Consider the following 14,866-nt stretch of genomic DNA (forward strand, 5'->3'; position numbering starts at 1 on the left):
GGCATTAAGAACACAGAGCAATGGTGTTCTCTTCCCTATTCTGAGATTACTAATCAAGATGTACAGTACCTGTAGCGATTTTATTTGCATGACTTAACCGTGCAACATTTAATTTGGTATGGAACTGGTGCAGTCTCCAAATACCTCCATTGTTTCTAAAGGAGGACCAAAAAATTGATTGTGCGCTCATGTGTTTTATTAGCTTTTGCATCCTTTTGTTCAAAAGCTCCAGTCAGCAGGAAAGACAGATCAATAATTTTTTTTTAAAAATGTTAACAGCCTCAATAAATTATTTATTGCATCAAGACTGGATCGCTTTTTTTTAAAATGCATGAATTGGTTGGTGGTTTGGGCAAGGGAATTGATAATGCCAGTCTAGTTTCAAGGAAGATTTTGTGATTCAATTGTATTGAATCTCAGTCTAACCGCTCAATTGTTATCTCTATGATCTTATTGTGGCGGCAGTGGCACGCTAATTAGTTTGCACATCTCTAGATACTTGTTAGCAGCGGAACTGGTTGAGAATTTAGGAAGTCAGCAGAACGTACAAAATCTTTTTTACATTATATAAATCATCACCTTATTTCCAAACAGCAGATTACATTAAACTAACAATAAATTAAGCAAGGTGCTGGTGACTGCTGTGATAAGAACATTATTTTGTTTTTTTTGTGGGGGATTGGAAAAGGATTAACAAGTGCTGGAGTAATGGAAAGATTAAAGGTTGAAGCAAGGGGCAGATTATTTTCTTTGTCCTAAATTGCTTCAATTAAAGCAACGAGCAGCCTTAATGTACAACACAGTAGAGTGACTGGCTCATTAACTTCTGTTAGTGCCCTTATAAGATACCAATAACATTCATCGACTAAAACTGCATAGGAAAATCCATAAATGCAGAGGCACAGAACATCACCTGTCTAGCCAGGTCCTAACTTATTTTGAGGCTGTGTTGCATACAAACTGAGGCACACACTCTGCCATTTCCTCCACAATTTGTACGGTTGTAAGAGACTGTTGATTTAATCAAACTGGGGTTACTGGAGCTCACGGTGAGTATCCCTGATTCTGAAGGATTTGTAGCTTGCCCAGTCTACCCAATATAAATGCCCCATGTCTTTCTGTGCCCTCAGCAACCAGCAGTCACATTGAGGAGAGAGATTTTTACTCTTACTGCAATCATTTCCAAGAGTACCCTGTTATTATTTACTAAATTGCCATTATTGTGGGGTTTTTTTAAATAAATTGTCATACTTTCTCTTTAAATTGTAATTAAATTTTACAGTAGACTGGGAATGCTAAACTTGAAAAAGGAAATTTGTGAAAGAAAAGGTCATTCCTTGAGTGATGAGGCAAGTACTTGGAAGGAAATCAAGATTCAAATCCATACTGCCTTCCATCAATGGTCTAAATATTGTCAAAACATATTTTGCCGAGTGTTTACAGTATATTTTTGGGAAGGGTAAAGGGATTTTAAAAACTTGCATTTATAGGACACATTTACAGAGATGTGGGCAAAGAGCAGGGAAGTGAGGCTAATCAGATAGCTCTTTCAAAGAGCTTTCACAGAGACGAGGAGCCAAATAGTATCCTGGCAGTACCTCATGACATCCTTAAGCTCTTTAGAGCCAATGAAGTACTTTGAAGTGTAGCCACTGCCATAGGGAGTGCAGCAACCAAATTGAGCATAACAAGATCCCACACACACCAATGTGATAATGAGAAGATCACCTGCCTAAACATTCTACATTCTTGTGGACAAAATGAAAATGGATAATTCCCAGCTGGAACTCAAATAAAGGAAATGTTCAAGCTACCCCAATTTTCAGAACAATTTTAGGAATTAAAGTCACAAAATATCCTTGTGCGTCATCATGCTGCAGACTGTCCAGAGCCACAATGATATTTGTGACCCTTTATTTCCCTTTGTTGCATTCCATAGTACAATAGATACACATTTTCAGAGTGCTTTATTCTGCCTACAGCAGTGACAAAGTCAATGTGGACTGGGAGCCATTTAAAACTTTGTCCGGCGGGGGTGGGGTGGAATAGGTAGTTGTGGATTGGCTGCCTCTACCCATGTGATTTCCTTTCTGCTGAAGTCAGTGATGGCAATTTACACTTTACACCAGCAGAAAACTGAACTCAATAGACAGAAAATTCCATGGTACACAATGGGCAGGCAATCCAGTACTGCCAGTTTTCCATACCCACTGACAGTTACATTTGGCCCTAATCTTTTTCCTTTACAGATGCTGACGGACCTTCATGGTAGATTTCATACATTGTTGTTTTATTTTGGAAGCAAAGTTAATTCGAGGGTTAACTCAGAGAACCAAACCTTCCACTTCAAAACCTCAGTTCTGCTCCCTTCCGGTATTGCGTAAGGGTGCCCAACCAGTTTACTATATTGCATACTCTGTTGTTATCACTCATCATTTTTATTTAAAAACAACTATTACAATTGCAGGCAGAAAAGACAATCAGATAATAGAATCATGAACAGTCAGAAGGAGGCCATTCAGCCTATTATAATTGTGCTAGCTCTTTGAAGTAGATAAACGACTCGTCCCACTCTGCACAGCCCTGCCAATATTTCCTTTTCAATTGAATTCCCTTTTGAAAGTTACAATTCAATCTGCTTCCACCATCCTTCCAGACCATGCATTTCAGGTCATAAGAACTTGCAGCGTAAAATAAACCCTCCCATCTCTCCCATTGTTCTTTTGATAATTAGCTTCAAACCTGCGAACTGACCCTCCTGCCAATGGAAAGAATTTCTCTTTATCTATTCGATGAAAATCTTCTTCCATTGTTCTAGTTTTATCCCTTAGACTCATTTAATGAGGTTCTGTGCCAGCACCATATGGCTGACTATTCTAAATACGTCCTCCTGAAACACAACCTCAGCGGCCAGAAGTGCATCTGGAAATTGTGCATTCATTCTTCATTATTCACCATCCATTCATTTTAATAATGGAAAACTGTGGAGAGGGCATCCTTGAATTTCTGATGCTCACTCCCAGTGGGCAAGACTCTGCATGGGAGTGAGTATTTGTGAATCATTCCTTATTAGTGCAGCAAAATTATGTGTGAATGTGGACTGCTCTGAATATCATTCGAGCATATATTTTCATTACTACACAAAGGGTTGTTTTTTGTTCTTTCACAGGATGTGGGCGTCACTGGCTAGGCCAGCATTTATTGCCCATCCCCAACTGCCCTTGAGAAGGTGATATGAGCTGCCTTCTTGAACCGCTGCAGTCCATGTGGTGTAGGTGCACCACAGTGCTGTTAGGGAGGAAGTTCCAGGATTTTGACCTGGTAACAGTGAAGGAACTGCGATATATTTCCAAGTCAGGATGGTGTGTGGCTTAGAGGGGAACTTACAGGTGGTGGTGTTCCCATGCATCTGATGCCTTTGTCCTTCTAAGTGGTAGAGCTTGCGGGTTTGGAAGGTGCTGTTAAAGGAGCCTTGATGAGTTCCTGCAGTGCATCTTGTAGATTGCTGCCACTGTGCGTCGATAGTGGAGGGAGTAAAAGTTGAAGGTGGTGTATGGGGTGCCAGTCAAGCAGGCTGCTTTGCCCAGGATGGTGTCAAGCTTCTTGAGTGTTGTTGGAGCTTCCCTCATCCAAGTAAGTGGAGAGTATTCCATCACACTCCTCACTTGTGCCTTGTGGACATGTTTTGGGGAGTCAGGGGTGAGTTACTTCGGATTGAGCTGGGTGATGAGGCTAAGTTAGCAATCATACATTGTCTTTTAACCAGGGAAGTGTTTTAGTGTAGTTACACGTTTCATATTTCAAATTTTCTTCAATTTTCTGCCCAAAGGCAGGTTTTTGGTGATTATTCGCCTAACCACTACAAAGTGCCGTGATTATTTACTACAGGTAGAGCGAGGAGGCAGACCTGAGTCTACCTCAACCTGAACTGGGATTGAACCCAGTGCTGTTAACATTAATCTCATTTGCATGCTAGAGGTCTAGCCAACTGAGCTTCCCTCTTATATTCAGGATACTTCAACAATTTCGGAATCCTTTAGGTATTCCTAACATTTGTGATATAATAATCTTTTTGTGTTTTCAATCTGTTACATATTTTTAGAAGAGAAAAAAATGACATGCCATGCTCAATGGGAAATCTTTAATTGAATATGACACTAAACTCTCTCTTGATAAGCTCGAGGGTGAAACATGAGGCGGATATTTGAAGTATCCAATTAAATGGCACATTCTGAAGATTAAGATAATACATGGCCCAGCTTTGTTACGGCTTTAATTATTTTGAGATATTAGTTTTAGGGCCTGATTTATAAGATGCCAGCACCTCTTCTAGTTCAGTCTCTATTGAACTTCCATTACAGTAATTCCCACTAGTTATAATAGATAAGCAGCTGAGGATGCAATTTGGGAATTACATCAGGGAGAAGAGGGAGACAGGAGTACGGGATGGAAAGAAAAATGTGCATATTACCGCACAAAGTTACAGGCTAAGACAGGACCTATGGAGCAGGTAATGTCATGTTTAGAACTTAACATTCACCTTTATATTTATTTGTTTTAACAAATGTGTAAATGTGTTTAGAAACAATGTATTTATGAAAGAACCTGAAAGGGTCTTTTGACATTCTTCAAATTATAACATCCCGCACATGCCTTAGAAACCTGTCCAGTTTTTTGCTGTAGGTGTTGCAGACTATAATGAACCTTGCATGAGGCAGGTAGAGCAGACTTGGTATGTCCCTGTTTGCAAACTTCTATCAACTGACATACTGACTGTCCTATTAAATGTTGATGCATGCTTAGGGCTCCTTCCCTCTCAGCTGTACACGTTGGCTCATTCAAGATCATATTGTCCCTTCATTACAACCGCAAGAAATGGGACCAAGATCCTAAGAGTACATGCATCACTACTGGGTTTGCCAGCAGCCAATGCGGGCAGGGTGAGTCGGGGGTGTGGGGATGACTTGTTATCAATCGTTGCACCTTGCCCCTGCCTCCAACACCCTCTCCACTCCAATCTGCCATGACCACCACCCTGCAACCCCCAATACGCCCTCTGACCTGTGACCCAGGTCCCTTGCTGATCCTGGGCCCCTGGCAGAAGCATTGCTGGCAGCTGACGGCAATGAAGAGCTGTCGGCCTCTGATTGGCCAACAGCTCTCAGGAGGTGGGACTTCTGCTGTCAGGGTCTTGAATGCTAAGCAAGGCCTGACGGTGGCCACAAAAGTGCCTGAAGGGCACCTAATTCCGTATGCCTCCCCTACAGAACTAACGAAGGTTCTCCAGCCAGCTTCCCGACTGGTGAGCAAGAGTTCCAACTAAATCCAGTCTGAGGCTGCAGTCAGTCTGAATGCCTGCCCACGGACATCTCAATGGCACAGAAAAGTTCCACGCAATTTACACAGTATTTCTTGCCCAAGGCTTATTTGGCTGCATCAAAGGCTCATTACAGAGAATTCTGGCAATATTCAGATATGCCTGTCAGTGAATTCACCACCATTGTCCCTCACTTACCAAAAGCAAACTTCTCCCATGGATTTTCTTGGCCAATACAGTTCTAAGGGTTACTTCTCTTCCTCTTTTCCAGCAAGTCTTCTAGAATTCCATTTCTAAAAGCAAGCTGAAATACAATATAAATGGTCAGTTGGTTGAGCCTTAATATTAATGTTCAAAAAATGGAGACATAGCTTTTAAATAGTATTCAATAAGAGGACAGGTCTGGGGTAACAATAACAATATAGCTGAAAAGCACAATGCAAGAACGCACAGAATGGGAAAATGACATTTTTGAATCAAATCCATTGCACTTCGAACCCAAACTGCATAGACTTGTTGAAATAGAGACTTGACATTTTTATTATTAATCCCGAATGAGTAGTGACAACATTACTACCTGACAAAATGTGCACCTGTAATTTTGAACTTATTTCAATTCCCCATTGAAGGTTCTCTCCAGCTACCAGGCCAGGCAAGTTGGGCTTACAGGCTCCTTAGTCAATATTAATCGTGGGATTATAGGCCTGCACTTTTCAGCAGGTAGCTCGTATTATATCATATCTTAACTCCTCTGATTGAGCACTCTGTATCGTAGGCAACATATCAATTACAGGGACCGCTCAAACCTGGACAGTGTTGTCCAATGAGAGGAAAACATTTCAACTCAGTTGAGTATGGGTTTCAAATTCATGACTTGGCTTTTTAAGGTTGGTGGCCTTTCATTCCTCGGGCTAACAAACACAAATACTTAATTTTAAAAGCTTTATGGCTGACCACTTTTTAAATGGTGAGAGAAGCTATAACTTCCCTCAAAATATAATAACAGCAGCAACGTATATTTGCATAGAAGCTTTAATGTAATGGGCTGTCCAAAGGCACTTCACAGGAGTTTGAAACAAAGTATGACAGCGAGCCACATCAGGAAATATAAGGTAAGAAACACCATTGGTTAAATTCAATATTTTCTCTGTAACTTTGTCAACTAGCCAAGGGGTGTCAATTCCTTCTCATTTTCCGATGACAATGCGCTGAGCTGGGATTAATCGGTCAAGGCCACTGTCATGGGTCAGGGCACACACAGTTTTCTCTAGTAAAGAGTGTCAGCTAATAATCTTGTGGAGCTGATAAAATTACTTGTATGGGGTTAGTGGGTGTATGTTAGGCTATCAGCTCTACACAGTGATCACGTGAGAGGGTGTGAAGAGGGGTCATTTTCAACATCGGTGGAGACAGTGAACTGGCATTATCTAATTGGTGGTCCGTTATACACCCTCAATACGATGAGAAGGAAAATCGAGGGGTGGTTGCAAAACAGGCAGCCAAGCTGCTATGCCAGCTTTGTAACTGTGTTAAGGTTGAAAATAACCCAATCTTATTTCATCGTTAACTTATTGACAATGATTTTTTTTTTACATCTCTAAATAGGCAGTGGGGAACAGGCTTTCCTGTGACTTAATAAACATATTAAAAGCCACTCTATCGTGCTGGGGAAAATTTAAACTCCGGACACAGAAACACGGGGCAGAATTTTTCCCTCGTTGGGTGGGCGCATGCCCAACCCGAACGGGAGAAAAAATAGTGTGCGATATTTCAGTCGGCGGGTGTGTGCGGGAGTTGGTGGCACGCCCACCGACAATTAAGGGAGCTGCTAAGCCCATTAGTTAATTAATTTAATTGAATTTTTCCCTGCCTGGCGGGCGGGCGAATAGGCCAAGGGGCCTTTGCATTTTTTGCGAAGCCTCATCCACGGGCAGGTTGAGGTTTCGACCAGCGATTTAAAAAAACTTTTAAAACTCATTTTTAACACGTCCCTGCTCATGTAACAGAGTCGCATGAGGGGGACATGTTTTCCTTATTGTTCAATTGTTGAGTTTTAATGTTAAAAATCTTCAGCCCTTCCTGAGGCAGCTCTGTGCCTTCAGGGAGCTTTCAGTGAGCGCACCTGCGCGCATGCACTGACTTCCACGCTTGCCCCCCACCAACCCCACCCACCCCCCCTCCCCCAGGCAACGCTGAGTGTTTCAGCGCGCGATTCACACTGGCTGCCTGTTAATTGGCCAGCCAGCATGAAACCACGGTCGGGGCCCGATCGCAGGCAGCAGGTGCTTTTGCAGCCGCTCCCGGACCCACCCACTCAACCAGGTAAAAGTTCTGCCCATAGAAACATAGAAAATAGGAGGAGTAGATCATTCGGCCATTCGAGCCTGCTCCGCCATTCAATATGATCACGGTTGATCCTCAATCTCAATGGCATACTCCCTCTCTCTCCCATACCCCTTGACGCCTTTAGAGTCTAGAAATCTATCTATTTCCTTCTTAAATATATCCAGTGACTTGGCCTCCACAGCCTTCTGTGGTAGAGAATTCCACAGGTTCACCATCCTCTGAGTGAAGAAGTTTCTCTTCGTCTCAGGACTAAATGGCCTACCCCATACCCTGGGCAGAATTTTATGCCTCGCGGACAGCATGTGCCTAACCCAATCGGGCAATGAGATGACATTGGGCGAGTGTCCTGACGTCATCCCGCGCGCGTGCCATCTTCAGGCAGGCCGTGCCCGCCATCAATTAAAAGGCCACTTAAGGCCATTAAAAACCAAATTGATCCAGATTTTACGTTGCCCGTGCGATTTCGCGCTCGTCGCACAGACAAGACGGGCAAGCGGGCAACCCACTTTTTGCAAAACCTCATCCAAGGGAGGGATAAAAAGGGTCAGCAGCATTGCCAGTGTGAGTAGTGAGAAGTTTAGAAGATAGTTTGCTACTTGTTGCTTATTTGAACTTCACAGCTTCAACTCTTCATTCTTCATTCTTAGCATTTCTGGGCTTCATTTCAGGACTCATTGGTGTCTCCAAGGCCCCCAGAGGATTTTGACTGTGTGGATCCCTCCAGGTAATAGACAGCCTTCTGTAACCCTGGTAATGAGGATTGTGGTCTCCGCTGGAGGCACCTCCTCTGAGGAGGAAGAGAGGGGCAGAAGAGAGAGGAGGCCAGGTGTCCCAATGCAGCTTCCAAGGGAGTGAACTGTGGGAGGAGAGGCGCAGGCACAAGGGGCGCAGTGCCAACAGGAAGTCCAAGGCAGAAGGGGCCGCAAAGGATGCCACTGTCCTGCTGCCAGGGTTTACAGGCGGCGATGCAGCTACCTCAATATGTCCAAGGTGCAATGGCAAAGGAGGCTCCGCCTCCCCAGAGAGACTGTGACCTCCATTTGTGAGATGATTGGGCCTGAGATCACCTCCAAATGTGTGGGTGGACACCCCATGCCAGTGGGTCTGAAGGTCACAGTGGCCCTCAACTTCTATGCCACTGGCTCTTTCCAGGGGTCAGTGCGGGGTTCTTTGTGGAGTCTCCCAATCATCTGTCCACAGTTGCGTCAAGTTGGTGACTGGTGTTCTGTTCAGGTAATGACATTTATTCATTTCCGTATGGACGAGGCCAGCCAGGCTGAGTGAGCCAGAGGGTTTGCAGCGATTGCTGGGTTTCCCCACGTCCAGGATGCCATCAACTGCCCACACGTGGCCTTCAAGGTGCCAGCGGGTCAGCCGGGTGCCTTAGTCAACAGGAAGAAATTCCACTCCATGAATGTGCAGATAGTGTGCGACCACAAGACACAGGTTCTGCAAGTCTGTGCGAGGTACCCTGGCAGCTCCCACGACGCTTATGTCCTGAGACACCTCCAGGTGCCGAGGCTCTTCAGTGCTCCAGCCCGACTGGATGGATGGCTGCTGAGTGACAAGGGCTATCTGTTGAAAAGGTGGCTTATGACACCTCTCCACCACCCTAGAACAGAGGCAGAGTAGCGTTATAATAGGAGGCATGCCTCCTTGAAGGGAGGTGCTAGAGAGGACCATCGGTCTTCTCAAGATGTGCTTCCAATGCCTGGATCATTCAGGGCGAGCACTACAATACCGCCCAGAGCAGGTGTCACTTATAGTGTTTGCAAGCCGCACTCTCCACAATCTGGCACTGGAGGAAGAGGATCTTGAGGCAGCTCCACAGGCCGCAGAGGATGCATCCAGTAGTGAGTCAGAAGAGGAATGCTGAGGGCATGGAGGCACACCTCTGTATCCTTCAGGTGGGCAAGGACACCAGGGATGTCTTGACCCAACGCTCCTTCAGCTAGGCTGCCAAAGATCTGCTTCCACCTCATGCCAGGGCTGCCGCGTCCATCCCGGGTGTCTGAAATGGCCTTTTCATTTGAACCCAAAGTCCACTCAGTGCCTGTGCAATAAAGTTTAGACCCTCTCACGTCCAGCATTACAATCTGGCGTTCCCTGCGCCAGAAAAAAAGGTGAAGCATACTCAGGTCATTATGACAAAAGCAAAATTTACATCATTTTCACACTCAAAACAAATAACTATTACTATCTCTGGTGTTCATGTCCACACCAGTAAACCTATAAACAAAACATTACAGAACTGAAGATCACCCATGAACTGTCCCTCTTGTGCTCATGGTGCCTTAAACTTACATTTGCGAGTGCTACTTCTTGGTGCCCCCACCCCTCACTGGCACCGGCATTGGAGGCAGCCTGCTCACTCTGCTGTCTTGATGGCCTTAATGACCTTGGCAGTCGTCCTCTGGCCAGTGGAGCCTGCGCTAACCCCGCCTGGGAGGGAGCGGCCATTGTAATGATTGGCATCTCCCCAGTCATCGCAGCCTCATCACGTGCCACGGTCACTGGCAGAGGGGCTGAGGAGCTGCTGCGTCATCCAGAGCACCCTGAGAGGAACCTGCAGAGACAACAAGCAGCTTGTGTGCCAATGTGAGGTCGCTCTGGACCTCCTTGCTCACCATTAATGTACGGGCAACTAGCTGGGAAACTGGGTACCTCATCCAGCCCCCATACTGGCACAGACCACCTGAGGTCAGTGCCTGTGTGATGGCTTGCAGGTCCTAGCGCAACCCCAGGAACCCCTGATCCTGTTCCTGGAGCTGCCTCTCCATGAGAGTCAGTACTCTCTCAATGGAGAAGGCAGTGTGCTTGGCCATGAGGATCAACGCAGTACTCATGCTCCAAATGGACTCCTCCACAACAGAGACCATGGCTTGCAGACCCTCATGGATCTCTGCCAGATCGTCCTGCACATCTCGCTGGATGTGAATACTGGCCTAGTCAACCCAATCTCTCCTCATTTGACAATCCTGCCATCCCAGGAATCAATCCGGTGAACCTTCGCTGCACTCCCTCTGTGGCGTGTAACTTTCTTAGGTAAGGAGACTAAAACTGCACCCAATATTCCAGATGTGGTCTCACCGAGGCTCTGTACAGCTGCAGTAATTCATCCTTGCTCCTGTACTCAAGTCCTCTCACAATGAAGGCCAACATACCATTTGCCTTCTTAACTGCCTGCTGCACCTGCAATTAACCGACTTGCTGTGTGCAAGTAGCTGTGTAACACTTAGGCTGCTATTTATAGCAGTACTCCCACCGCTGACATTCTTAAAGGGGTCTATCATGGGCAACCGGGTGCTTCATGTGGTGATATGCAAACTGGGGCTGCACAATGTACACAGGGCACCAGTTGCCATTCAGGGAGAGGACAGGAAGGAGGGTGCACCGTGCATGCCTTGCACAGTTTAACGGGCAGCAGAGCTGCAGAGCTTCCAAAGTGATGGATTTTAAATTCATTTTGTTCCTATGGCCCCTGCAAACATAATCTGGGCCTCAGCTGCCCTGCACTTCTACCTGCCACCCAGGACTGCCCGATATTGTGCCAGTCCAAATAGTGAGCCACCATTAGGATGCACATCTGACATCCACATCCTACTGGTTGTAGTTAAATGAGACCCCCTTATCATAGAATAGTAGCGCACAGAAGGCCATTCAGCCCATCGAGGCTGCTCAAGCTCTTTCAAAGCGCAATCCAGTTAATCCCACCCCACTGCTCTCTCCCCAAACCCAGAAAGTATTTATCCAACTTCAATTTCCAAATTTATCCAGTTTTTGAAACTTACTGTTAAATCTTTAACCACCAGTCTATCAGGCAGTAACCTCCCATTGTGTATAAATACTTTTTCTCATGTCGTCTGTGGTTTTTTTTGACAATCACCTTAAATCTGCGCCGCCTGTCATTGACTCTTTAGCCACTGGAAGCAGTTTCTCTTTACTTCCTCTATTTAAACCCTTGATGATTTTAAACACTTTTATCAAATCTCCCTTTAGCCTTCTCTGCTCTGGGGGAGGAACTCCAGCTTCTCCAGTCTATCCACGGAATAGTAACATTCGACATGAGCCACCAGCTCTCGGGCTGCCTGAACACCGAACTTGACCCAACTGGGTTTGGTCACACATCAGTTTTATACTTACGTTCGAACAACTTGGCACTGAGCAGCACCATTCACATTCCACCTCTGACCCAATTTATTACATTCTCACAATTAGTACCGCATTTTGAGACACACCAGAACCATGTAATTCAGCACTGGCTTTCTTCTCAAACGCTGCTCAGAAGAGACCATCTTGCACACGGAGCGTGTGGAGAGATGGGGGAGATGGTGGTATAGTGGTCATGTCAATGGACTAATAATTCAGAGACCCAGGCTAATTCTCTGGGGATCTAAATCCCATTATGATTGAATTTAAATTCAATTAATAAAATCTGGAATTTTAAACTGGTGACTATGAAACCATCATCGAATGTTGTAAAAACCCATCTGGTTCACTAATGCCCTTTAGGGAAGGGAATCTGCTGTCCGTATGTGGTCTGGCCTACATGTGACTCCAGGTCCCCAGCAATGTGGTTAACTCTTAACTGTCCTGAAAAACGATGCTGATTATTATGTAAACTACAGCATTTAGATCTGACAGGAATCAAAGAAGCATTTACTATTTTTACTCACAATTATTTTGAAACAACTTACTCTTGCTAGTGGGAGACATTGCAGCTCCTAGTTATAATGTCCCTATCAAAGGGGCTCAGATTGAGAACTGCATGGCACAACTCTGGGTATTAGCATGTTAGTGCCCTGTGCTAAAATAAAAGAAACATTTGCATTTATATAGCACCTTTCATTGCCACAGGTCATCCCAAAGTATCTTATAGTCAGTGAAGTACTGTTAAAGTCTAGTGTTACAATCCCCGTAGAAACCAACAACTTTAAACAAGAGATTTGAATTCCCAGTGACCAATCTAAAGGATCTGCACATCTGTTACAAACAAACTAAAAGAAACATTAACAAAACATTACCTAGTAGGCCTAGCAAGCCCTTCAGTTCAAGGGCAATTAAAGATGGGCAAAAAATGCCAGCCTTGCCAGTGATGCCCACATCCCATGAAAGAATAAAATAAACAAAGTAAAATGAGCTTCGCCATAAATAACCTCAGCAAGAAAAAGGAATTTTCTTCTACCACAAAAGACATGAACTTACACTAAACATTTCGTTAGCTCAGGAAACAAAAGCTCACCAATTATCAGATGGTTACACATGTTGCTTTGTCATTTTTCAAACATGTTAAGCCAGCAACAAAGCAATATGTTGCTATAACCAATATTACTTGGGTTATTCTGCCAATTGTTCAAGGTTGGTCATTTCATAAGAAAATATTTAGATTATTTTGATAAAAGTATATAGAAGGAAATGTGAGCATTTGCCACTTTGCTGTTACAACAACACATATTTAAAAGTAAAATATATAAGGTGCATAATGTGTGAGGCTTATCAGTTCACCACACATTAGGAGGTCTCGCATTTTTCTTTCTATTCATGCGTGACAACGGGTCGATACTGTTATCTTTCTGAAAACAACTTTCCCTTGTCTGATCATTTTGCACTACAACCACATTCTGTTGCTTCTGGTTGGCTATGAGCTTCTCACTGATGTTCACTGCCCATTGCCTGTATACATGCCACTGAGCGGTAAACAATTTTGGACAGTCTGTTGCCCACCAGGCTACTAGTAGTAATTGTACATATTGCTTTGGGCCCTAGCTAACATACACACAGCTCTCGTTTTTATGAGGGCAGGGGATTGTGATGGGGACACAGCAGTCAACTCAAGGCAAGCAAAACAAAGCAAATGCCTCACAGCATGTCTATCGGAATGACTGTTGGGATTATTATGGCGGTTCAGTCTGCTGCTCTGAATTTCACCACAGTGAGATGTCCTTCTGCAAAACCTGACCAATGTCTTTTCACAGACACAAAACAAGTGATCTCTCAAAAAAGTGTCTTTTAAAAATGCTTTTAGATCCTCCTTTTTCACAAAGAAATGCATGAAAGAAATATTTACATTTATATAAAACCCTTTCATGCCTTTGAAACATTTATTACAGGGTAAGTATTTTTGAAAAACGATGCCTATTATTATGTAAACTACAGCATTTAGATCTGACAGGAATCAAAGAAGCATTTACTATTTTTACTCACAATTATTTTGAAATAACCTACTCTTGCTAATGGGAGACATTGCAGCTCCTAGTTATCTTATACCTATCAAAGGGGCTCAGATTGAGAACTGCATGGCACAACTCTGGGTATTAGCATGTTAGTGCCCTGTGCTAAAATAAAAGAAACACTTGCATTTATATAGCACCTTTCATTGCCACAGGTCATCCCAAAGTATCTTACAGTCAGTGAAGTACTTTTAAAGTCTAGTGTTACGATCCCTGTAGAAACTGGCAACTTTATACAAGAGATTTGAATTCCCAGTGACCAACCTAAAGGAACTGTACAAGTGTAACAAACAAACTGAAAGAAATGTTGACAAAACTTTATCTAGTAGACAACTGAAATTTTAAACTACAGAATAGGTAACCCTCGTTAATGTCGTAACATGACCAACAACCCCACGCCGTCTATGTATACTTTACAGCATGCTCTCAATAGGATTATAGTGAAACAGTCCACAGTCACTCCCAGCTTCCAATGAGTTTATGTCTCCCCATTCCTCCAAGTTGGAGCATCGAGTGGCCATCAAAAGACGCTTCCCTCAGTTTTCGGAGAATTTCCAAACCACCCACCAGCAGTAAGGCCCACTCCAGCAATTTCTCCTCCCAGCCTCACCATGCCAAATCTTCTAGAACCTTTAGATTGCCACAGGATGTGCCTCTTCGACCAGCAACCGTCCTCCCTCCCATCTTCTGCCCGGTAACTCGCAGAGGACCCGCTGACTTCTCCTGTCCACTGATCGCACCAGCTGCAGCCTTTTTGTCTCAATGAGACATCTCTCTTTCTCTCTTTCCGTCCAAAAGCTCTGAGGCAGGAAGTCTGTTCACAGTCAGCCCAGCTGCTACTGCACTTCTTTCCTACTGTGAACATTTTGCGCCATTGCGCTCAGCAAGTCTCAAGCTTGGCCCCCATTCTCCGTGGAATCAAGCCACACAGGCTTCTTGTCAGACAGAACTCACAGCAAATCATATGACTCTC

At 44.3% G+C, this 14,866-nt stretch overlaps 1 protein-coding gene across 1 annotated transcript in view; it reads right to left on the reverse strand.

Annotated features, from left to right (window-relative positions):
- Window positions 1-14,866, reverse strand: part of LOC144688852 (uncharacterized) — a 582,637-nt gene that overhangs the window by 441,170 nt on the left and 126,601 nt on the right. The window contains exon 2 of the mRNA XM_078555848.1: window positions 5,516-5,621. The gene's annotated coding sequence lies outside the window, so the exon portion shown is untranslated. The remainder of the gene's footprint in view (window positions 1-5,515; window positions 5,622-14,866) is intronic.

The sequence above is a fragment of the Cetorhinus maximus genome, chromosome 1, assembly GCF_964194155.1.
Source record: "Cetorhinus maximus chromosome 1, sCetMax3.hap1.1, whole genome shotgun sequence".
Taxonomy (NCBI): domain Eukaryota; kingdom Metazoa; phylum Chordata; class Chondrichthyes; order Lamniformes; family Cetorhinidae; genus Cetorhinus; species Cetorhinus maximus.